General features: G+C 39.1%; 1 pseudogene; it reads right to left on the minus strand.

The window, feature by feature from the left end:
* Positions 1 to 7,460: 7,460 nt before the first annotated feature.
* On the minus strand, positions 7,461 to 26,824 carry LOC139470231 (neuronal acetylcholine receptor subunit beta-2-like; annotated as a pseudogene).
* Between the last annotated feature and the right edge of the window lie 474 nt (positions 26,825 to 27,298).

Here is a 27,298-nt window from a genome sequence, read left to right on the forward strand (position 1 = left end):
ACAATTAATCATTTCTATTAACGACTGAGTCCTATTTCTCATTTTTTTATCATTTTCCACAAAGCATGTAATGAAATTGTATTTTAGGATCAAAGAATGTATATATGCATACTGCTGCAAAGGCTAACATTTAGATTTCACATTCAGGGCCACATCAAAAATTCTGAAATGTCAACTGTAGTTATTTATCATTTTTTCAAAACCCTGATACACAAACATAGCCATATCTTCCAGTTAAGAACAATATCCTTTTTTCTGATTGCATAATTACACATTGGCTAAATTGTGCTTATAGTTTGAATTGTCCAATCCCAGGACAAAGCAATGTAGATCCATAATCAATGCTCAGAGATCCTGAAATTTCAATCAAAACATAAGGTGTTATGTCATGTATCCACATCATAATCAAAACATATATCAATATACTTATGGGAACTGACAATTAAAAAATAGATCACATTTGGTAACAAACAACGTCTGCAAAAAAATGAATATGGTTTGATAATAAAATTCTCTATAAAATAGGATATAAATATACATAGCGTACCCATCTGAATTAAAGTAAATTTCAACATATCATAATAATGTATAGCATTGAATACACTGGTTTAACAACTAGTGTACATTCAAGTTGAAGCAAAGAAACCCTGCAAACACAAAGAGCAATTGACTAATCAAATACTATAGTGACTAGAAATGAGACAAAACTACTGAAAACCCACCTCAAACAGGCAAATGTTTTTGACAACACCAACTATTTCCTTACAAAGACAAGACTAAGCATCACAATCAAAGTCTGCCGGCTTTATCTACAAACCAAGAACAAGCAATTATTGCTTCAGTATATACAATGTTTACAGGGTTGGGTTAGAAATAATGCATCTGTAAATCATGAGCATGTCAACCTTTGCATTTGGAGTGTTGAAAGTTGTGAAAACAAGATATGTTAGCATATTTGCAAATAGCAAAGTTACTGGTATTCATGTTTACAGTACACCTTGTCAAAGTTGAATCTTGTATCAAGAATGTGTGTCTTCTCTATTTAGAAAACGTAGCAGATGTGTGCCTTGTACAGCAAATTTGCGAAAGCAATAACATTGCAGTTATGACTGTTTAAAAACCATGACCTCATCAGTAGGGCCAGCTGATAATAAACAACTGGCTCACTATTCCAAAGTGTGAAATTCAGGTCCACGTGAACATATTTATATGTTGGTCTCATTTGGTTTTCTGTTGACTGCCAGACATGTTTGTTAATTATTAGACTATTTATGTGAAATCATCTGTAAGTTGATTCAGAATCTATAAATTGAAAAAGGAATTGTGACTAACTGGCACACTGCTTGAATGATATCTCTGTTGGCCCCAACTAAAAGATCCATAGTTACGTGAACCCAGTGTGTCAACTTACTCTGAATATTATAGTTGACAGTTGATATGGCGTCTGATTCCACCACCTTCAGCAATATTCAAGCTATATGACCAGCATACCACAAACAGTACGTCATAGTACAATATGCTAACGCACTATGAACAGTATTTCAGTTATATCCCGGCGTGTCAACTTGACAAGAACCAAAATATGAAGGTACCGGTATGTTGCTGAAAAACTTAGGAGAACATTATCAGTCAGAAACTGGGATTCGAACATGTATTTAAAGGTTTCCGACACGCATAAGGGTGTATTTCTGCACAGCTAATTGCGGCGCCTTTGACGGCTGGGACATGCGTGCCACATAAAAATAATGATTACCAGAAATATAATAATATGTCCCATATTGCCATAACCAGGAACAGGTTTTATTTGTTAGAACCTTCTCTTCAGTTGCATGGTGGAACATAATAAAGAAATATCAGGCAGTGAACCATGCGGGGAGTCAAACACGAACCTTGGATGTGACGATCGAAAGCTTTAAGCTGTAGCAGTTGTAGCAAACGTAACAGTACTGGCAGTGGTAGTGGTCGTAGTAGTGGTAGTGGCAGTGGTAATGGTAGTAGTACTGGTAGCGGTAGTAGTAGTGAATAAATGAGTTTGGGTTAACGCCGCTCTGAACAGTATTCCAGCTATATCTCGGCGTGTCAGCTTAGTGTGGGAGAAAAGTCCGAATTAATGCAGGTCTCAAACGTTTACCACTCTGGTGAAACCCACGAACACGAATAGTAGTTGTAGTAGTAGTAGTGGTGGTGGTGGTAGGAGCGAAAGTGGTGGTGATAGTAGTAGTAGTAGTTGTTGTTGTTGTTGTTGCAAATATGACAGTAGCTGTGGTAGTAATAGTAGAAGTAGTAGTAGAAGAATGAATGAATTGGGTTTAACACCGCTCTGAACAGTATTCCAGGTATATCACGTTCTGTCAGCTTAGTGTGCGAGGAAAGCCCGAAGTGATGAAGTTCTCATACGCTTACCACTTTGGTGAAACCCACGAGCACAGGTATGGTGCGGACAAACCTAGAAACATAAACGGGTCGAACCGGGATTCGAATTCACGACCATAGGTTTATAGCGTGCCCGGGGGACGCAACTCAACTCAAGTAGTAGTAGTAGTAGTAGTAGTAGTAGTAGTAGTAGTAGTAGTTGTAGTGTTGTTGTTGTTGATGTTTTGTGTGGTGGTGGTTATTGTGTAGTAATTTCATTTTGTAATAATTCAAAGGCTTTTGTAGAAGAAAAGGCAACCAAGCAACAAAATATCCATTAAAGTCATCGAGGTTGATGGGTTGGGTGGTTGTTTTTACATGTAAATATGTAAGCTCTAAGCTTCCTAGAATGCATTTACCTGATGAAGGAGTAAGCATATACTCTGAAACGTCGTGTTTCTTATGATAAAGAAATTGTGTATCACTCACTTCTAAATGCCATGATAAGACTACAGTGACAGTGGCTAACAATAAACCTCCCGGGTAGCCCTTGCAGAAAGCTGAACCAAATAGTTTCGGGCATATGGGAACGAGCGTTGGGGTTAGGGTTAAACATAACCGCCAAGCAATGCAGGGCATTGACAGTGAAGAAGCAGACAGCTGACCCCAGCTGAACCCACAGTACGAATGGCAACTGCAGCCAAACTTTTTCAAGCTTTTGGATCACATGTAGGAACCTCACCGCGTGGACAGGTTAGCTTCAATAGTCAACACGTGCACACAGCTACCTTTGTACAAGAACAGGGTCTAAGACCCCTCAACATCAGGCATAGATGCGTCAGCCCAACAGGACTGGGAAGAGCTGACCCATTTTGTCCATCCACCATTCAGGATGATCCGCAGACCCTTGACATGCTTGAGGCCCAGGGAGACCACACCACGCTAGTAGCACTGTTGTGGAAAAGTCAGCCATGGTTCAGAAAGCTGACACATATGCTTTAATTGTGGCTCAACCATTCAAACTGCGAAATCCAGGACTAATGTCCCTGATGAGGAACGAAACGCCAGTGTCATGCAGCAACTTGTGATGGGAAGCGTTTGCTTGGAGGCTTTCTGGTTGCAGAGACTATTGTGGGAGGGCTGGTCAGCTCGATACAGAACACAGTTACCCTTCTGTCTGGCCAAGGGTACATAAGGGTTGTTCAATAGGCTGTTAGGCAAATTAAGTAAATTGTAAGACAGTTGGTGCCTCATTCCCTCGAGTTTCAACCACTATATTCGGGTAAATTCTCTGTTCAGTAACAGATAAAAATCACAACGGCCTGCATCACTAAACTCCTGCCATAGCTGCATCAATGTGTCTCTGTGATGCAATGGGGACATTGCTCATAACAACATTAGACATTAACGCAATGTCTTCGTTAAAGCCATGCATATTTTTTAAATGTTGTATATGTCATGATCTTAAATCGAGAACATGCTGATAAAAGATATGCGCGAGAAAACACGTGATATTAGCCTTCGCCGTAATGAAAAGGTCATAAGACGTGGCGCCACCTGGCGTCTTGTTCAGTCCGAATGGTGAAATGACGAATATATTGTTCAGGCTGTCTTAGGTACATTTCAAGGAGGGTGGATCACTTGACCTGGATTTCCATGGCAAAAAGAATGTCAGTGACATGGATTATGGTGCCCATGCAGCCTGGGTCGGTTGAGGCTGGGGACCCTGTCACAAGATCCAAATCATCCGCAGTGGGGCCAGTGGACATCTTGTGTTCCTAACTCCAAAAATATCCCTGTAAAGTGATCACATCTAGCACAATGGCTTCTGTTGTGAATGCTGCTCTATATCCGGTTGGCTTAAGACGTTCGGGATTTTGTGCCAAAATCGTTGGACCCTCTCGGTCTACAAAAAGCCAGGCGCTCCCAACAGGACTTGGCAGACGACAGAGAGCGTGATCTATGAACATTGGGTTCATGAATAACCATCAATGTTGACAACAAATTCAATACCATGCATGGGACATAATTGTCTCGTGACACTGAATGTGTTTTGTATTTACTTCATCAGTTGACGTTCGTATTCTTAAGATGGTTCAAGTTAATAAAGATCATGATGAGCTAAAGTAGGTGGTATTTCTCTCAACTAAGGCAGTCTATGTATTGCAGTAAATAAACTTTGGAATTCGGCATGGTAAGTTTCATCTTCCCGAAGCAAGAGAGTTAACTGACTTTAAAAGTCCAGTTTCCACCCTTGCCGAACTAGGCTGGAATAACTGGGCGCGATCGTACCGCCACCAGTGGGTATTACCAGCTATGTCCCTTCTAAGCCTCTCCTGTGGACCAATCAGATTCCACCTCTCGTATCACTTGCGTTTGCTTCACTCAGAATGATGGCGCCCAGTCAGGACGGGTCTTACATCGATAAATGCATCAAATCACGCGAGCACATTGATTAAAAACATGAAAAGATTTGGAAAATATCTGCTGACAACCAGTTGGTGGTGCACATGCTTTGCAAATCCTGCAATTGACCGAAATCTGCACGACGGTTTACGAACCTGATTTCGATTTCGGTTCACGATTTTGATTGGACTATGCATAGACTCGTTAGCCCAGCCAAAATGTAACTCCATAAAACCAGTCTAGTTCGACAAGGGTGGAAACTGGACTTTTGTAGTCAGTTAACTCTCTTGCCTCGGGAAGATGGGTAAGTTTTCTCTAAAATGAGTTAGAGATATCTGGAAAAAATCTCTTTGAATTACATTATAAATCTCTGCAGGACGATTCCAAGCCGTATGTTGAGCATGGTGAGGAACAAGAAACAAAGAACACTGTAGGTATCATTTATCTCATTTGTACAAGTCCAACTGTATCATAAGCATGCATGTGTTTATCAATCACTCTCAAATAGGGAGGATACTAGGTGTTCGTGACAATATGAGTGTATCTTGCCGCGTTAGTAGTTGCTTTGTTTGCGACCATATGGTATCCTACTATTTTGCTTTTTGCATCTAATGGAATCTTGTGTCTGCAGATAATCGAAGGTTCTGGGTGGTAAACATTGAAAGTTGTCATTCCGTATAAACATTGTTTCTTTTTGGGTGCATATTAAAAGTAACGCCGCTTGGGGGCCAGAACTGGTTCTCACGTGATGTTATATACCATAGGCATTCAAAAACCGTACTGAAAGAAGCGTTAGTACAATATGCGAAATTTAGACGAAATTTTTTTTTTTGTGATTTCCATGACAACAAACCATTTGGCCAATTAAGATACAGTGATATGAGTGTTTATGTATTTAGTTTGAAAACTCAAGCCGGGTGTATTTATAACTTTGTAACACATGGAGCGAGAACCATGGGTGTATAAGGTTTAAATGCAAAGGGAAGTGTTTTCCGACATGATACAAAACGGACGTATTAATAGCTTTGCTGTAAGCTGAACTAGAATCAATGGCCTCTTTTTAATTTTAATGCAGTAAGAAAATGTTTTACGATCCTGTAGTCACATGATCCACACTGGATGTACTGATAGTTTCCTTATAAAACTCAGTTTGAACTGTTTGACATCCGTTTTGCTTATAAAATCCCGCTGATATATACCCGCGCTAATGTCGCCCATAGGTTTGCATTTATCTCTCTGTTGGTGTCTGTACTGGTCCTTCTGATGACGTTCGGAGGAGTTTGCCAATGATAATAATGGGGCCCAATCGGGAATTCGGAATCTGTGGTAACAAGATCGTGGCAAGTCCGTGAACAACAGCGTCTGACTGAAATAACAATCGCCTAAATATTCCAGTCAGTTTACAAATTACTGTACAAATTGGCCATTTATTTTATGAATTTTATTTTTACGAATTTTATTTTTACGAATTCATCACATTTTGATGTTCAGTGTAATCACCCAGTGAAAATGTAAGGGTTAACAGAAGACAATACATATTTTGTTAGTTTTGTTGTTTCTAATCCTAGCATAACTATTGTATTTTGCTCTTTGGGGCCCTTTTCAGGTTCTAGATAATCTTCACTTTAGTCAGTCTGTCAAATAAATGAACTTGTCAGTCAATTTGTAAAATAACTGAAATGTGTAGGCATTTTGTAACCTGCCTGAGTGAATCACATTTTACACATTATCTGTGACAGGTTATTAAAATATGCTCAATAATGGCATTGTTGACATCACAGGTAAAAATTGTAACGGGACGGAACATACTCTAAACAACAGTTTCCGTCAGCATTGATATTCAAATACTCTCTGCATATACAGTGAGGACTAAACCCTGACACTAAAATCCTACAATGATTTGAACAAATCATTATGTCCCCGTGAGAGGAAACACACAGGAAAGTTCAACTTCTTTTGTATGGGTATTCCAGTTTACAGAAGTCAAATATTCATTTTACGCGAATATCAAATAAAAAAACGCGAATATGGCCAAAACAATAAGGTCAATACAATGACAAAACTATTGCGAAACACGGAAAATATATGTTCAGCCCAAACATTAATTAAACATGCAGCAAAATGTATTCCATTTTGAACAAAAAAGAGCTGAGTAGTGGCCATAAAAAGCTATAAACTGGATTCGAACCTCTTGAACAAATGTGGGGTCGTCATGGATGGGACGAAACATAAAATGATGTCGCGATGTTGATGGCGGACCACGGGCAAACAGGCTGCGACATAAGCTCACTCGATGTTCAGTCAGGTGAGAAAGGATATTCAATATAATGTGTAATAATTGAATTGAATTTAATGATCTAGATAATAAATGTTCGCAACTTGAAAATAAAGTTTACGAATCAAACATTGCAAATCGAAATAACATGTAATAAGTGACCACAAAAAAACAATGCCCACTTTTCTAATGTATTCACTTTCATCATGCATATTTACGTGAAGCGAATTTCTGAAGAAAATGCAGCTACCCTATGACAAATGATACTGGTGCCCGTCGTCATGCAAGCCAAAGGGTTGCTAGGGTCATCAGGCCTCTTTTGGCAATATTTCAGCAACATGGAACACCGAGTATTCCACCATACACAGCACAATATGGGAACTTGAAACCAAGAAAGTGAGTATAATCACTGGCCATAATAAGAAGCCAGGTCTGCTGTCTGACAAGCGAACACTTTACCACCAGGTTCCACCCTCATATAGAGTCTAGGAGAACATTGCAACCGTCGTGAAAACAGTGACAAAGAGAAATATGATTGTCAGAGCACGTTCGAGAACAATGGCCAGTTGCTTCCATTCATATGTAATCTGGTCAAGGCTGTCTTGTTTGGCGACCCTCCTCTTCTGTAGCCCTATGGCCTGCTCTACTGTGTGGAGCAGTCGGTTGAGAACATCCACCACGTTAGTCCCCCCAGCCTGCTGTCCCTCCGTCAGGCTCAGTGTGGGTGCAGGTTTGTCTGCATGGTTGGCCTCGTCATAAGCGGGATTTCGGAGGTTCTGTAAATGGCAATAGAGAGCATTTGAAAGGATCATCCGAGCTTTTAAAATGAAACGTATATAAGGACTTGGCAATAACAATCCAAGGACAAACATACATACTGTGTCTGTCTGTATCTATGTCTCTCTGTCTGTCTGTCTCTCTCTGGGTCTCTCTCCCTGTCTCAGTCTCTCTCTCTCTCTCTCTCTCTCTCTCTCTCTCTCTCTCTCTCTCGCAAATGTTTGTTTGATATTTAAATTGCCAATTGATGAAACAACAGACCAAGTTTGTGCCAAAAGAAACCAAACTATTTCACGCCAGTAGTGACAATCAAACATACCATTTCCTGGTCGTCAGACTCTGGCACGTCTATTTTGATGAACAGGATCCTGGCAAGAAAACTAAAGCACACAGTTTTCACAAGCCTTGGCAGTTTGTGTCCCCTCGGTCCTCGGTGATGAATATTGAGAGTGAGCACGGCCAGGCCTGTACTCAGCGACACAATGAAGATATTGATAGCGTAGTACCTTACTGTGGGAAAAGAACTCAGGATATTTGGTAGGGATCATAATATTATGCAAGAATGTCTCATAAAAAAAGTATAGTGTAAGATTGCGTTGATAATTTATTTTCAGGTAATGGTAAAAAATGTGTCACGCGTCATAATCAATGAAACAGTTTGACACAGAGGTAATTGACAGGACATGTTCCGGATTCGATACATAATACAGCATGCAGTATAAATGTAGTATACATATAGTATAAATATAGTATACATGCAGTAAAGATGTAGTATACATGCAGTATAAATGTAGTTTACATATAGTATAAATATAGTATACATGCAGTATAAATGTAGTATACATGCAGTATAAATGTAGTATACATGCAGTATAAATGTAGTATACATGCAGTATAAATGTAGTATACATGGAGTATAAATATAGTATACATGCAGTATAAATGTAGAATACATGCAGTATAAATGTAGTATACATGGAGTTAAATATAGTATACATGCAGTATGAATGTAGTATACATGGAGTATAAATATAGTATACATGCAGAATAAATGTAGTATACATGCAGTATAAACAAAGTATACATGCAGTATAAATATAGTATACATGCAGTATAAATGTAGTATACATGGAGTATAAATATAATATACATACAGTATAAATATAGTATACATGCAGTATAAATATAGTATACATGGAGTATAAATATAGTATACATGCAGTATAAATGTAGTATACACGCAGTATAAATATAGTATACGTGTAGTATAAATGTAGTATACGTGGAGTATAAATATAGTATGCATGCAGTATAAATGTAGCATACACGTAGTATAAATATAGTATACATGCAGTGTAAATGTAGTATACATGCAGTATAAATATGGTATACATGCAGTATAAATGTAGTATACATGCAGTATAAATATAGTATACATGTAGTATACATGTAGTATAAATATAGTATACATGCAGTATAAATATAGTAAACATGCAGTATAAATGTAGTATACATGTAGGATAAATATAGTATACATGGAGTATGAATATAGTATACATGCAGTATAAATGTAGTATACATGGAGTATAAATATAGTATACATGCAGTATAAACGAAGTATACATGGAGTATAAATATAGTATCCATGCAGTATAAATGTAGTATACACGCAGTATAAATATAGTATACGTGTAGTATAAATGTAGTATACGTGGAGTATAAATATAGTATGCATGCAGTATAAATGTAGCATACACGTAGTATAAATATAGTATACATGCAGTGTAAATGTAGTATACATGCAGTATAAATATGGTATACATGCAGTATAAATGTAGTATACATGCAGTATAAATATAGTATACATGTAGTATACATGTAGTATAAATATAGTGTACATGCAGTATAAATATAGTAAACATGCAGTATAAATGTAGCATACATGTAGTATAAATATAGTATACATGGAGTATGAATATAGTATACATGCAGTATAAATGTAGTATACATGGAGTATAAATATAGTATACATGCAGTATAAACGAAGTATACATGGAGTATAAATATAGTATACATGCAGTATAAATGTAGTATACATGTAGTATAAGTATAGTATACATGCAGTATAAATGTAGTATACACGTAGTATAAATATTGTATACATGCAGTATAAATGTAGTATACATGGAGTATAAATATAGTATACATGCAGTATAAACGAAGTATACACGTAGTATAAATATAGTATACTTGCAGTATAAATGTAGTATACATGGAGTATAAATATATTATACATGCAGTATAAATGTAGTATACATGCAGTATAAATATAGCATACATGTAGTATAAATGTAGTATACATGTAGTATGAATATAGTATACATACAGTATAAATATAGTAAACATGCAGTATAAATATAGTAAACATGCAGTATAAATGTAGTATACGTGTAGTGTAAATGTAGTATACATGCAGTATACATGTAGTATACATGCAGTATAAATTAATGTAGCATACATGCAGTATAAATGTAGTATACATGCAGTAAAAATGTAGTATACGTGTAGTATAAATAGAGTATACATGTAGTATAAATGTAGTATACATGCAGTATACATGCAGTATAAATGAAGTATACATGCAGTATGAATATAGCATACATGCAGTATAAATGTAGTATACGTGTAGTATAAATATAGTATAGATGTAGTATAAATGTAGTATACTTGTAGTATAATTGTGATATACATGCTGTATAAATATAGTATACATGCTGTATAAATGTAGCATACATGCAGTATAAATATAGTATACATGCAGTATAAATATAGTATAGATGCAGTATAAATGTAGTATACATGTACTATATATATAGTATACATGCCGCATAAATGTAGTATACGTGTAGTTTAAATATTGTATACATGTAGTATAAATGTGGTATACTTGTAGTATAAATGTAGTATACATGTAGTATAAATATAGTATCGTGTAGTATAAATGTGGTATACTTGTAGTATAAATGTAATATACATGTAGTATAGATATAGTATACATGTAGTATAAATGTAGCATACACGTAGTATAAATATAGTATACGTGTAGTATAAATGTAGTATACGTGTAGTATAAATGTAGTATACGTGTAGTATAAATATAGTATACATGCAGTATACATGCAGTATAAATGTAGTATGCATGCAGTATGAATATAGCATACATGCAGTATAAATGTAGTATACGTGTAGTATAAATATAGTATAGATGTAGTATAAATGTAGTATACTTGTAGTATAATTGTGATATACATGCTGTATAAATATAGTATACATGCTGTATAAATGTAGCATACATGCAGTATAAATATAGTATACATACAGTATAAATATAGTATAGATGCAGTATAAATGTAGTATACATGTACTATATATATAGTATACATGCAGTATAAATGTAGTATACATGTACTATATATATAGTATACATGCAGCATAAATGTAGTATACGTGTAGTTTAAATATTGTATACATGTAGTATAAATGTGGTATACTTGTAGTATAAATGTAGTATACATGTAGTATAAATATAGTATACATGTAGTATAAATGTGGTATACTTGTAGTATAAATGTAGTATACATGTAGTATAAATATAGTATACATGTAGTATAAATGTAGCATACACGTAGTATAAATATAGTATACGTGTAGTATAAATGTAGTATACGTGTAGTATAAATGTAGTATACGTGTAGTATAAATATAGTATACATTTAGTATAAATGTAGTATACATGTAGTATAAATATAGTGTACATGTAGTATAAATGTAGTATACGTGTAGTGTAAATGTAGTATACATTCTATCCTTAAATACGTTGGTACATCAATAGGAGAGACTTTACATATTGTAGAAAGTAAAATATGTCAAATCGTATGTTCCTGTATATACATACATATATATACCGCCTCCGTGGTCTAGTGGTAGAGCGTCTGCCAGGAGAGCCCGGTTCGAACCCCGGTCGCGTCATATCAAAAGTCGTTAAAATATGGTACTTGATGTTACCCTGTCTGTCGCTCGGCATTAGGGGCTAAAGCAAGGACTGGTCGGCTCGGAGTCAGTATACTGTCTCTGAGTGGGGTATCCATGTTAAACTGCGGCATAGTATCTCAATATGAATCGGCATCAGTCCGGACTAGTACACGCACGCACGCACGCATGCTATATAAGTGCTATATAAATGCTATAATCTTGGACGCGACGTTAAAGGGGCTCTGATCTAACGCAATTCCCCGGACTGGTTGTTGCCTTTGTTATTGTTTTTTCCCCCTTGACTACCCGGATGATACGCAACGCAACTGAGCGTGACCAGAGACTGGGCTACCGTCTGCAAGGACAGCTAAATAAACTTGGAGGCTAGAGGCAATATTTGCTTTACGAATTTTTGCATAAACACTGATTGGTTAACTGTGATCTATAAAGATTTCGACAAAGGGCGCATGTTAATTAATTTTTTCAGCCTAAACAAACAGACAAAAAGAACGGCGGAGCTCATCGGATGTCGTCATTTGGAAATACCCCAGATGGTTATAGTTTAAGACTAAAAAAAGTATCTATGCAGTGAAAGCAATTTCGGATTGCGTCGATAATACGATTACTCCTCCCTTGTTGTCATGCACGTTTTCTAGTATAACCCTACACTTGTGTATTTGTCGTCATTCACTTGATGCTCAGTTAATGAATTTATTACAGGTACAATTAGTGGTAGCACCACTTAGATTACCTGACAAAGGTTCCCATTTGGCTTTTATTGTGTCTGGGGTAATTATTCAATCTAAATCCAGGTTTGAAGTGAGGTGAAATGTGTGTTATGTAATATGCATGTGGCAGACCAGTAAGAGGTGAATGATCAGTTGATTTACTTTTTTTTGTAAATCAACGGATCGTTCCTAGTCATCAAAGGATTAACAGAAAATATGTTGATTGATTAATCACTGTTATCTTGCAAAGTGGATATGTCAAAAGTGAGTGTTTACATGTCTAGGTTTACTAAAACAAAGGGAATACACTCATATCATGGCGTGAAGTGCCGATGTAAAAACAACATACTTTGTTCAAAGGGTTAACTGATAATACGTTGATTGATTGATCATTGTTATCTATCACTCAATGGATTTTTTAGGAACCGTGGACGTTATGAAAATAGTTGTCACGTGGGCTTTCTCAGCCGACCCTTGAGACTTGACACCTATGTGAAACACCTGAAACAATCCAAGTGATCAGTTGAGAAACGAACACGGGTTATAATATCCCGAAACGATGTATATCTTTTAAAATATTTGATTGTTACAGAGACACGTGACATCGAATAAGTTTCTTTGTACAGCTGCAGACGAGTGGGATATTGTTCCTTTGTGTGGATATTCACGGGTACATTCCTCGAACAAGGAAGCTCCTAAAATTTATACACATAAATTTGGTAGGTTGCAATTATGGTATTTGCATTTTGTTTTCCTTCATTTGAACCGATTCGTTCTTCTTTATCTACGTCTTGGTTGGGAAATTCTTCAATGCGCGATAGACGCTGTTTTCACAGGTCTTTTCCTTTGTAAGCGTGTATATATTACCGTCAATTTGTAAAATGTGATTCTCTCAGGCAATTTATAAAATGTGTAAATATTTCAGTCATTTTGACTAAAACATCTGTCCAGATTGATTAAGATGATCAAAAGGGCCTACAAACATCACAACAGATTATTGTGTAGGATTAGAAGCCTAACAACATAGACATTTACTTTTCAACGTAACATTTTCAGTCTCTTGGTGATGACATTAAACATCAAAATGTTTGGAATTCGTTATCATAATAATACAGATGGAAATGTTTTTCAGTCACTTTGTAAAATAACTAAATATTTAGACGTTTAATAAGTTTGTTACACATTTTGACAGTAAAAATATATACACACTATAAAAAAAAGCAATGCTCAGGTGAAATATTTACTTTGTGTTGCAAGTCGAAATAGTATAAACGAAAATCGCAAAATTACCAAGCAAGTGACTTATCAAAACTTCGTCACCATTACCGATGCTACCCACAAAGATACCTACACTTCCTTATTATCTCGAAAACTGTATTTCATTTTGTTGATCAATGTGACCATACGCCCTTATTACTACCCATAAAAGTGACTGATGCGCTTACGAATTGCGCAGCAGAGGTCGCGAACTAGCCTAGATTTCTGCTATACATCCGGGTACTCACTGGGAAAAAACAATAGCAAAGGCAACAGCCAGTCCCAGGGAATTGCGTTAGATCAGTGCCCCTATAAACCCCATTTCACCTCACCCAACTAACGTACAAAAGGTATAACGAAATAATTATTGCTTAACGTGTTTTATTTTACTCAATCAACGGAGATCAAGGCAATGTCATCCCACCCGCCTGCACACATGAAGTAATTACAATAATTCCACTCATGCACTTAATCCTGTTTACTTGGCTTCATCGTGTGTTGACTGTCCATAAGTTGTCTCTACGTTGCCAGTGTAAGATATATACTGAACCGCAAAAGAAACGTCACCATGGATAGATATATGAGAAACCTCATTTGTCCAAACACTTTAAACATACTTTGAGAAATATTAACAGGATGAAATTTGGCAAAACTGATCCTCAAGGTTGAAATGAAAATATCAAATGTTCTTAAAGTGAAACACAACACTAGTTTCTGAGAAAATGGCATCACAAGTCAGTATGTCGTGTGTCCGCCATGTGCATTGATGACTGCCGTGCAACGTCGATACATGGAATGGATGAGGCGGTTGATGAAGGCCATAGGCACTTGAGCCCACTCTCTGAGGAACACCTGACGCAGTTCTGCTGCAGTTGTCGGTCTTGGTCGGACGTCATTCAGTCGTCTTTGAATCTCGTTCCACAGGTGCTCAATTGGATTTTAACCGGAACTGAGGGCTGGGCACTGCATGGTTCTGATGCCATTCTGCTGGAGGAAGTCTGTTGTGGCTCTCGCAGTATGGACACGGGAGTTATCATGCTGAAACTCGTGGTTGCAGCGACGTGCAAAGTGAGGTATGGCATGGGGTCTCAAAACCTGATCAATGTACCGAGCTGCTGTGACAGCATTGCCTCTCCCTGGACCGACGTTCTGGAAGACCACAGGGCAGACCCTGTGTGCAAGACCAATTTCACCCCACACCATGATGCTCGGACCACCCCCCGAGTCTCTCTCAACAACACAAGCATCCGAATAATGATCCCCACGGCGTCTTGAAGATGCTGTCGCACAATCTGACGTACCTGACGTCGGGTGGTGACCCTTGGTCTTCATCTGTAGTGTTGGTGGTCTGGTACCGTTGCTGGAGCCTGTATATGGTCCTTACGTGGACTTGAAATGCATTGGCTACTTGCCGGGCGGTTTGTCAAGCTTGCAATCATCCAAGGGCTTGGTGTCTCTGATTTCTTTTCAATCTTGGTATGTGGTAGCAATTCAACAACGAATGAATGTTATCCGATCTGGGTGGATCTTCATTTGGCAAGAAATTGGGGAACGCATGTGCATTTCAATTTGTAACAAACACACGTGCATCGGGTTACCATTGCCGTTGCCGTAATGCGTTTGGGCGATCGGTTTTATTGTCATCTACTTTGTTTTTTTATCATCAAATTTCATTTTTCCGGACAAGGTAATGTTAAATTTTAGAAGCTTTGACAAAAATTACCCAGATATTTAAATGACAACTTTTCAAGTAATGTTACTTGGGTAGACGTTTCTTTTCCGGTTCAGTATATATAACAATTTATTAGTGATTATATTCGCGTATTCAATTCTTTAGTTGACCTTTATCAAAGCGATGAAACCAGTCAACTGTTTACATAAAGCAGAATGAAACTCAGACTAGGAAACCAGTGGTGTTTATTTCTATAGGCCAACTGACCCTCAGGCCAATTGAGAAGCAGGCCAATGAGGTTCACTTTTGTTTGTTGAACGCGGTACTCAGTAATATTCCATCTATATCATATCAGCTTTAAAAAACTCGAGTTTCAACCAGAGAAACCAGTACTTAATATTTTGAGCAATGTTTTGTTTGTTTGTTTAACGCTGCAGTCAGCAATATACCAGCTATATGACGGCGGTCTGCAAATAATCGAGTCTGGACCAGACAATCCAGTGACTGACATTATGAGCATTGATCCACGCAATTGGGATACGATGACATCCAAATCAACCAGGTCGGCGAGCCTGACCACCAGATCCCGTAAATCGCCTCTTATGACAAGCATAGTCGCCTTTTTTACGGCACGCTTGGGTTGCTGTAGACCTATTCTACCCCGGATCTTCAAGGGTCTTTTGAGCAACGTCCTAGGCGTCTCTGTAAGATGACAAACTATGGACCATTTCACCTATTTTCAGTTTCATCACTCACCCACTCATTCACTCACTCACTCAAGTATTTGTTCCAGATACATAATATTCTTTTTTTTAAATGGGAGCACGGTAGTCTGATCGTCTTGGACACTACAATTCACTATGCAGGGTGCTCACTCTAGGACATAACTGAAATACAGTGGTATTCAACCCAACCTATTAACTCGGTCTTTTTAAAAAAAATAAAAAAGTAAAACATACCAATAAGAGGAACCACAGACGACGTCGGTGGCATTGCTGTCGAGAGCACAAGCAACAATGCTATCATTGCCAGGAGAGACGTGATTCCTATAGTAACTTTCTCTCCAGATTCATTCGGCACCAGAAGTCCCAGCAGAGCAACCAACGTGACGACTAGACAGGGCTCGTCGTGAATGACAACAGTTCCCATTCTGTCTGAAATCTGTAATCACTTAAACTTGCGTCCCCACCTTCTCCATTTGTAATATTTAGTTGCTTGTCATTGTATGTCCACGACTCGAAAGACATCCGACACCGTTGTTGATCCATGGGGAAGTATTGAAGCTCAAGGTGACACGGCGTTTCTAGGATGGCCTCATACTTGAGATCAACTCCTCCACTTGAATGTAGTATGGCCTTGTTTAGTCCGCTGGACGATATTTGATTGTTTGATCCCACTCTGCAAACAGTTTGTTTGTTTGCTTGATGTTTAAAGCCGCACTCAGCAATATTCCAGCTATATGACGGCGGTTTGTAAATAATCGAGTCTGGACCAGACAATCTGATTAATATCATGAACATCGATCCACACAATTGGGTTACAATGACATGCATCAACCAAGTCAGCGAGCCTGACCACCCGATCCCGTTAGTCGCCTTTTACGACAAGCATAGTCGCCTTTTACGGCAAGCATGGATTGCTGAAGACAAATTCTATCCCGGAATCTTCACGGGTCTGCACCGGAAAGTAATACCAATTACTAAACAAACTCCATCTCTCAATGTACCTAGGTTAATGGGCGTTAAAATGTCCATTCAGGAAAGTATGCCTTTAGATGTTTCATACATTCATTTAAATAATTGTATTTCGAAAATGATTTCGCATCTGCATTAAGAATTTCGACCCTCTGAATGACCAACTACATATTGTGGCTTGACAAGATTTGCAGCTGTATCATGGCTACCGTCATTTGACTTCTCTTCCAACCGATTCATCCCCATCTTTGCATCCTATCATATAACCCAGTACTTGCCATGCATGGCTGTTCGGGATATATGAAGGAGTAAGTGAGTGAGTTTGGCTTTACGCCGCTTTTAGCAACATTCCAGCAATATCACGGCGGGGAACATCAGAAATGTGCTTCACACATTGTACCCATGTCGGGAATCGAACCGAATTGGCGTGACGAGGGAACGCTGTAACCATTAGGCTACCCGACCACCCCGATATTGGAAGGAAAAAGCAAAGCAAGAGTGGCACTTACTTTCATCATAATGCATGCTGTTTCTATGAAAGAGGTACATACGAGTATTTTGCTCGAATGTCAGGCGTCCATATGTCATCGGATGGGATCCGTAGGTCGGTAACGTTTCCATACCTTTCTGGTTGCCATGCTAATGCTGTATCCCTCCATTTCTAGAGAATGAAACACCATGCGGAAAAAATACCCTAAAGCCTGTTATTTATATTAGTGAGTATTATGGCCGTGTCTGGTTTCCATTTATCAGACAATTTGAAGAAAACATTCACAAGATAATCTGAATTTGAATTAACTTGGGTACAATTCAACCATAATGATCGTTAAGAAACACCACACTCTCATTATCACAGATCGTGTATAAACCTGCTCGGTCCCAATGGTCTAACGTAGGCAGGATCATCGTTAACACTTCATAAGTTTGAATACACCACAATACATTCGGCCACTTTGTGGTGTGGTAGTGACATGTGTATATTGCTTATGAAATGGAGACGTGTATTACAGTCAAATAACCCTATCTCCGTGGATGAATGCTGTGCAAAATCAACCACTTCCTGATATTGAAGCAGTGGGGTAGAGAAGGCCACAAAGCACATGTTGCACGAGGATATCGCCGTCGGTGGGATCTGAGCTCTCATTGGTCGAACTGGCCAATCACTGCTTTCCCTGTCGCTGGAGCAAGGACGTGGCTTGATATTTTGGATTTAACAGCGACTACACCTTAAAGCAGACCTATGTATTAATGGGAGTTGGAAGAACCTGTGAAATATTGATGATATTCAAGGATCCGATGATTGTGGGTTCGAATCCTGAACTGGCCCTGATTATGGATTCAGGTAAACAGTGGAAGGTGGTACACTTGAACCACTACCTGTATCATTTATCAGACTTCTTCTCACATTAAGCTGACACGTTGTGATATAACTCGAATACTGTTCACAACAGCGTAAAATCCAACTCACTCACTCTCTGATATTTACCAAATTAATCCAGCAGTTTGTCGTCATGATTTGCTTTTTCTCGTCCTGCAAAATTGAAATAAAAATATGATGATGTCTCCAAAGGGTAAGTAAAGTGCAAGGAATAATTGCGATTTTGTTGCGAATATTAATCTTCCTAGATACATTAAGTAGAACGTATTTTAATGTTCAAGTGAAAGTGCTGAAACCAATTGGTTCAAAAAAAAAATTATTTGGCGTGGCCTGAAACTATTGGCAACGGTGCGTGCCAAATGTCATCATTGGCTGATGTGTTGGTTGGCTTGGTTGCGGCATACATGTTGTTTGCTTATTTGTTGTTTAACGCCGCACTCAGCTATTTTCCAGCTATATGACGGCGGTCTGTAAATAATCGAGTCTGGACCAGATGATCCAGTGATTGACATCATGAGCATCGATCCACACAATTGGGATACATTGACGTGCATCAACCAAGTCAGCGAGCCTGACCACCCGATCCCGTTTGTGCCTGTTACGGCAAGCATGGGTTGCTGAAGACCTATTCTACCCCGGATCTTCAAACGGCAAACATGTATATCTACTGTATAATCTATTTGGTGATGCTTAGCAGATATTTGGATAAGTCAGGAACTCAACCATCAATCACGTGGATGTTTCTGTGAACTACGCAAATAACAACATTGCATACATTGTTGTATGTGAGAAATGACCTCATAGCTTGACCTTGTGAACAATTAGCATAACAACTACTGTCGGAAACTAGCTTTTTATGACTAACACCATGTTTGTTTACAATAAACCTATTCCACACAATGTATGCCTGTCGGGGATTTATCCCCTGAACAGACAACTGAAGGCATCTCTTATAACTTTACTTATTCTTGGCTATAGTTGTTGACACGGTAATTAAACGGAAGGGCAGACAGAAAAGAATTGTAATTCGATTAAAAAATCCGAGGCGGAGCAGGCAGACTGGGCGCTGGCCTGATGGTTGTACTGGTTTAACTCCAGCGAGGGGAATTCTCAAGTGGCGGAATGTTTCGTTTGGGTGTCGATTACGCCTGTTGTATTTTTATCGTCTGTTTTACGCTATTTCTGTTTTTCAAATTGAATTTTTATCAAGCAGTTATGAGTAAGTACGCCCTATATATACTCTGCCCATTTGCGATGATGAGTTTGCTCGTCCTTTGTTACGTATCATTGCAGTGGTGGCAGATTTAAACAATAACCTATGCGAAAGAAGTACTTTAATTCTCACTTTATTCAAAACAAACCCATCCCGTGAAGTTCAGGGTTAGAATAGGTCTTCAGCAACCCATGCTTGCCCTAAGAGGCGACTAACTGGATCGGGTGGTCAGGCTCGCTGACTTGGCTGTCCAAATTGCGTGGATCAATGCTCATGATGTCAATCACTGGATTATCTGATCTAGACTCGACTATTTACGGACCGCCGTCATATAGCTGAAATTAAAAGTTAAACAACAAACAGAGAAAACAAAAGAAACCCGCTCTGTTTATGTTTGTAGGTTTGTCAGCAACATACCCCTGCTCGTGGGTTTCACCAAAGTGGTTAACGTCTGAGACCTGCATCACCTCACACTTTCCTTCTACATTAAGCCGACACGCCGTGACATAATGGGAATACTGTTAAAAATGGCGTTAAGTCCAACTAAGTCACCTTACACTCACTCACTCAAAACAGACGTTTTTTGAAACGACACACAGATTTCCTTACAGATCCGATCATATATATCTACCATTTATATCAACCACTCAACACAGTTACCAAAAACGTCAAAAAGTATGACGGGAGATGAAGGTGTTGATCATGGCATCCTGACATAATTGACAACACAACGTAAGTGTATCGCTATTTTGCGTTCCAACAATTCCAGTATCCAGCGTAAGCGTATCGCCATTGCGTTCCAACAATTCCAATATACAACGTAAGTGTATCGCCATTGCGTTTTTTACAATTCCAGTATCCAACGTAAGTGTATCGCCATTGCGTTTTTACAATTCCAGTATCCAACGTAAGTGTATCGCCATTGCGTTTTAATAATTCTAATATTCAACGTAAGTGTATCGCCATTGCGTTTTTACAATTCCAGTATCCAACGTAAGTGTATCGCCATTGCGTTTTAATAATTCTAATATTCAACGTAAGTGTATCGCCATTGCGTTTTTACAATTTCAGTATCCAACGTAAGTGTATCGCCATTGCGTTTTTACTCTTCACATGCATGTTCTAAACTGCATCCAACGAATAGACAAATGGATCTCTTGACATAGGAGAAAATACAATGTAACGTCTGAATTGTGCTTTGTGTTGTTTTCGGAGCACTGCGTTCGTTTTCACACCTCATGTATTAAATTCAGCCAGACAGTTTGTATTTGTGACAAAGACCATTTATCATTTCATTCAAAAATGTATGCGAAATTTTGTATCGCAGCTGAGCTTGTAATATAGGTGATGCAATAGTTGTCTCATAACCAAAACGTGATTTTGTAAACTCTGTCCAATATGGCGGAAAGTTCACATTGTCGTTCGTGTTTGCGTATTTTCCAAACCATTCTAAACGATTCTAGGGTCGGCGACGTTTCAGAATTATCATTGGTGATTTGACAAAAATGAACAGATACCCGTGATCACAAATACGCTATTTTTTAAATTCAATTTTCCGAGTAAATATCCGATATTTCTATTTCAATACATACGCTTACACAAGACATTTAATTCTCCACCACAGCCCAGGATTGATACGAAAGATACCTTGTTCTTCAATATTTTGTGTGCGCGATGTATTTTTGATTTTATTCGACTTAAAAGTGAGGGTTGGAGAGGACGGACATATATGTCCCTGTTGCATCCAGGGGGTTAATTCTAATATGTAAATAAGTGTTTTAATGAAACCTTGTGTGAAAAAGAAATGACAATTAATTGTCCCATATTGCCGATGCTCAAGATCGTGGTAAACAGGGGAGACAACAGAGAAATGTTCAACTCAGGGATTCCCCATGAAAAATAGTTCCTTATAAAAATCATGTAAACGTCAAAAGGTGAAGTTTATACTTTGTAAACGTCACCTTTTGAAGTTTGTTGAAATATGAATGGGTCATGTGATCAGCAAATAAACCAATCGCATTAACGGAAATCCTTTAAACTTCAAAACAAGAATTTAATACTTTTTAACTATTGCCAGATACAACATAAGTGTATTGCGTTTTAACTATTGTTATTTACAATATAAGTGTGAGCTATTGCATTTTAATTATTGCAATGTGCAGCGTAACTATTGCATTTTAGCGATTGAAACATACAATGTAAGCGTATATTAGAGAGAAAAATTCTTCCAACAACCATGAGTGAAGTAGTTTCAGGGAATATGTCTAAGAACTTTGTCGTTAATTTAGGGAATATGTATAATACCTGAACATTTTAGGGATTATGAATATTCCCTGCATTTCACATATTCCCTGAAAATTTCAGGTATTATACATATTCCCTGATTTGGCGTATTCACTGTAACATATGCACCGAGAACTCAATTAAGCAGCCCCTGATATAATAAAGAACAGTGATATACCCGCAATTCAATAAATAAATTCAAGTGTCATTATACTCATTCATTGAATGGCTGTCGATCTCGAGTATGACAATAACTGACTGTGTTGCTCAAACACACAGATCTATGAACGTGAAGCATGACACCCTCGATTTTCAGCTTCAGAGGCTGCATTGCATCGGGAATGCACATCTTGATCGTATCAGAAGACTCACAGCGGGATGAGGAGAAGGGTAGGGTCTGTCATCCAGGCACAGGGTGGTTACACTCGCGTCTGAGTTTCGGGATTGTAATTATCTTTGTAAGATTACAATGAACGTTTTTGGACAGTAATGGTCGTTCATACCTGATCATAGAACTTCCGATATCCATAGTTTTCAGTATGCAGTACTATGGCAAACTGTGTTATTAATACAATTAAAATACTGAACATTTGCATCCTTCTCTGTGTTTTCATTAATCAAGAGTCTCATCTTACACAAGACATTTAATTCTCCACCACAGCTCAGGATTGACACGAATGATACCTTGTTCTTCAACAGATATGGCCGCAAAACCATGGTGTGCTTAATTAATGTCTAGGTCCATACAACATTTGTGTATCGCCATATCGCATTTTAATTACTGCAATATACAATGATTGTGTATTGCTTTTGCGTTTTAACTGTTGTAACATATAGGGTATGATTAAGTGTGTCCCTATTGCAATAAACAGCTATTGCAATAAACAGCGTGAGTGTATCCCTATTGGTTAAGATCTTTTGAAATGTACAACGTAAGTGTATTGCTATATTGTAACTATTGCAATATACAAAGATTTGTTTGTTTGTTTGTTTTCACACTCAGCAATATTCCAGCTATATGTAGGCAGGCTGGCAGGCTGTAAATAATCGGGTATGGACCATACAATCCAGTGATTGACATCATGAACATCGATCTATGCAATTGGGAGCCTGACCACCCGATCCCCTTTCTCGCGTTTTACGGCAAGCATGGGTTGCTGAAGACCATTATTACATCCGGATCTTCATGGGTAAATGTACAAAGTAAGCGTATCGCTGTTGCGTTTCAACTATTGCTATAAACAACGTGGGTGTATCGCTTTTGTATGTTCACTACTGTGCTCTAGTGATCGGTTGCACTTACGATGTCGGTAATCGCCACAAGGTTGAGCTGCATCTCCACATCCAGTGTGGCGTTAGGCCCGAAGGGCTCAACACGCTTGTCGTATACGCGAAACAGACTAGCCATCAGGCGGCGTTTGGATTGACAGGTTGCAGAGGCTGACAACAGAACAATATCAGGGATTAACAGGGGACGCGAAACAACAGAACAACATCAGGGAGACGGAGAACAACAGAACAACATCAGGGACATGGGAAACATAATAATGATATACTCATCAACAAAAGTTCCTGTGACACCAATATTTTAGTGTATTTTTCAAACAAGTAAAGTTTGGTTTTCAATTTCGTAGTACATGTATGGAATCAAGTCACAAAAACGCAACTGCTGCAGAAAAGCATGCATTCAATGCAGAAATTGACTTTTATGCAAGCCCTATGCATTTCACTACCCAAGAATGGGTATAAAAACGTGCGTTAACGGGATTCCATATGCATTGTTTAGCATCGTGCTGACAATAACCACAAAATTACGCAATTATTCAACATTACGGAATGCCACGCCTGTCCGAAAATAAGCGTCTGCGAGCTATTGGTATGCTTGAAGCAGGATCGAGTCAACGTGATGTTGCAAGACAATTTAACGTCCACAGAAACACCATTTGGTGTTTATGGCAACGTTGGCAACAGTCAAATGCAGTCAGAGACCATCCTCGGAGTGGCAGGCCACGAGTAACCAATAATCGACAAGACAACTGGATTCGAAACAACACACCTACGAAATCGATTCCAGCCAGCAACAGTGACTACAAGAAGCATCCCTGGCCTTCGACGAATATCTTCACAAACCGTACGTCGCCGCCTGAGATGTGCAGGTATTGCCGCACCAATCCACCAGACCCACCAGAGGTCCCATTTTGACAGGACACCACCGTCAAGCACGTCTACACTGGTGCAGACAGCGTCTACGCTGGACGGCCATGCAGTGGAGACAAGTTCTATTCACTGACGAGTCTCGTTTTCACCTCAGCCAAAGCGATGGACGGATTCGAGTGTACCGACGTCGAGGTGAACGTTACGTCAATCATTGTGTCATGGAAGAAGATGGGTTCGGGGGCGCCAGCGTTATGGTATGGAGTGGGATTACAGCAAGACAGAGGACCCGTTTGATAGTGATAGAGGGAAATCTCAATGGACAGCGCTACAGCGACGAGATCATCGACCCTGTTGTTCTACCGTTTTTGCGTCGTCATGGCCCAGGCATTCCCTTTCAACATGACAACGCCCGGCCTAATATTGCTCGACTTGTTCAGGATTCCCTTCAACAAAACAACGTGAATGTCATCCCCTGGCAGGGTCGCTCCCCTGATCTCTCACCAATCGAGCACATGTGGGATGAGATGGATCAGCGCCTTCGACGTCAACCACGTGTTCCACAGACACTCCAGGAACTTCGAAACATGCTCCAGCAGATATGGACAGGTATCCCACAGGACTTTGTGCGACGCCTGGTCCATTCCATGAAACGAAGATGTGTTGCTTGCATCGCAACCAGTGGTGGACACACACGCTATTGATTTGTAAATTGCCATTTTGGCATGGTCATGTTTGTTATGAAATCACGCATTTTTTTAAGTCAGTATGGCAAATTAAACCATTTGAAAACCTACAGGAGTCTTTTATCTGTTACAAACCGAAATTGTCTCAGATTTGGTAAAAAACATTACTTTGCATTAAATCTTATTCAGTGTCACAGGAACTTTTCTTTTTCAGTATATCAGGGATGCAGAACAATATCAGGGGTACACGGAAGATGGTAAACAGCAGAACAATATCAGGGGTACACGGGAGATGGAAAACAAATGAACAATATCAGGGATACACGGGGGATGGGAAACAACAGAACAATATCAGGGGTACACGGGAGATGGAAAACAAATGAACAATATCAGGGATACACGGGAGATGGGAAACAACAGAACAATGTCATGGATACACGGGGGATGGGAAACAACAGAACAATATCAGGGATACACGGGGGATGGGAAACAACAGAACAATATCAGGGATACACGGGAGATGGAAAACAAATGAACAATATCAGGGATACACGGGAGATGGGAAACAACAGAACAATGTCAGGGATACACGGGGGATGGGAAACAACAGAACAATATCAGGGATACACGGGGGATGGGAAACAACAGAACAATATCAGGGATACACGGGGGATGGGAAACAACAGAACAATATCAGGGGTACACGGGAGATGGAAAACAAATGAACAATATCAGGGATACACGGGAGATGGGAAACAACAGAACAATGTCAGGGATACACGGGGGATGGGAAACAACAGAACAATATCAGGGATACACGGGGGATGGGAAACAACAGAACAATATCAGGGATACACGGGGGATGGGAAACAACAGAACAATATCAGGGGTACACGGGAGATGGAAAACAAATGAACAATATCAGGGATACACGGGGGATGGGAAACAACAGAACAATATCAGGGGTACACGGGAGATGGGAAACAACAGAACAATATCAGGGGTACACGGGAGATGGGAAACAACAGAACAATATCAGGGATACATGGGAGATGGGAAACAACAGAACGATATCAGGGGTACACGGGAGATGGGAAACAACAGAACAATGTCAGGGATACACGGGAGATGGGGAACAACAGAACAATGTCAGGGATACATGGGAGATGGGAAACAACAGAACAATATCAGGGATACATGGGAGATGGGAAACAACAGAACAATATCAGGGGTACACGGGAGATGGGAAACAACAGAAAACAATATCAGGGGTACTTGGAAGATTGGAAACAACAGAGAACAATATCAGGGATACTTGGAAGATTGGAAACAACAGAGAACAATATCAAGGATGCATAGGAGATGGGAAACAACAGAAAACAATATCAGGGGTACACTGGAGATGGGAAACAAGAGAACAATATCAGGGATGCATGGGAGATGGGAAACAACAGGAAACAATATCAGGGGTACACGGGAGATGGGAAACAACAGAAAACAATATCAGGGGTACAAGGAAGATTGGAAACAACAGAACAATATCAGGGATACACAGGAGATGGGAAAAAAAACTAAAAAAATAAACTGTGACGCTAGTATATTAATGTACTAATGAGAAAAAAAAATTACTCTCGAGGTCCGATTACCCTTCAGTTTCGTCCCTTAACCGCGACAGGATCCGATTATTTTTTGTCAGAATCCTAGATTTTCCCTGATTATTCTTCTTGGTCCCTCAGCTTAATACCGGCACTGTCTGGATCTACCAAATCGGTGAACGCCTTAGACCCAGCTGACACACCCTGACATAACTTAAATCCTGTTCAATGCGGCGTTACTTTCAATTCACATGCTCTGAAAGATTGTCCTCACCTAACATCCCTGCCACCAAGAGAAGCACCGTCTTCACATCCATCGCCAGGAACTCTACAACACAGACAAAAGCTTGTTAGTCAAACCGTGCTACCCCACTGTGTCAATTGGCACTAACAATGCACTTACCACTCGCGGCCTCAGGTAAATAACAGAATTGCGTCACTTATGAGTACCAGTATCCGATGATCGTATTGTCTTTGAATTCCAGATTAATTCCGATTATGATCCTTGGTCTGTCATTGTCAATACCCAGAGCTACACGTTCGCTACCTTCGTCACTATAGCATTACTCCCAGACACACATAGACCACCGCCCGGAAGTTCATTACCCTTACACACATGGGCAACGCGTTACACACCACGTGTGCACCGTGTTGGTCACCGCCCGACCGCCACGCGTGTGCAACGCGTGACACACGAATTTCGGAGAGAACAAACCTTTGACCAAAGGAGGACCAATGTTCAGTTGAAATTAGAGGTAGTTTTCTTTTGTTTTGTTTTGTTTTGTTTGTTGTTTAA

This window comes from Haliotis cracherodii, unplaced genomic scaffold (genome assembly GCF_022045235.1).
Source record: "Haliotis cracherodii isolate W230 unplaced genomic scaffold, xgHalCrac1.p SCAF_20, whole genome shotgun sequence".
In the NCBI taxonomy this organism is placed as follows: domain Eukaryota; kingdom Metazoa; phylum Mollusca; class Gastropoda; order Lepetellida; family Haliotidae; genus Haliotis; species Haliotis cracherodii.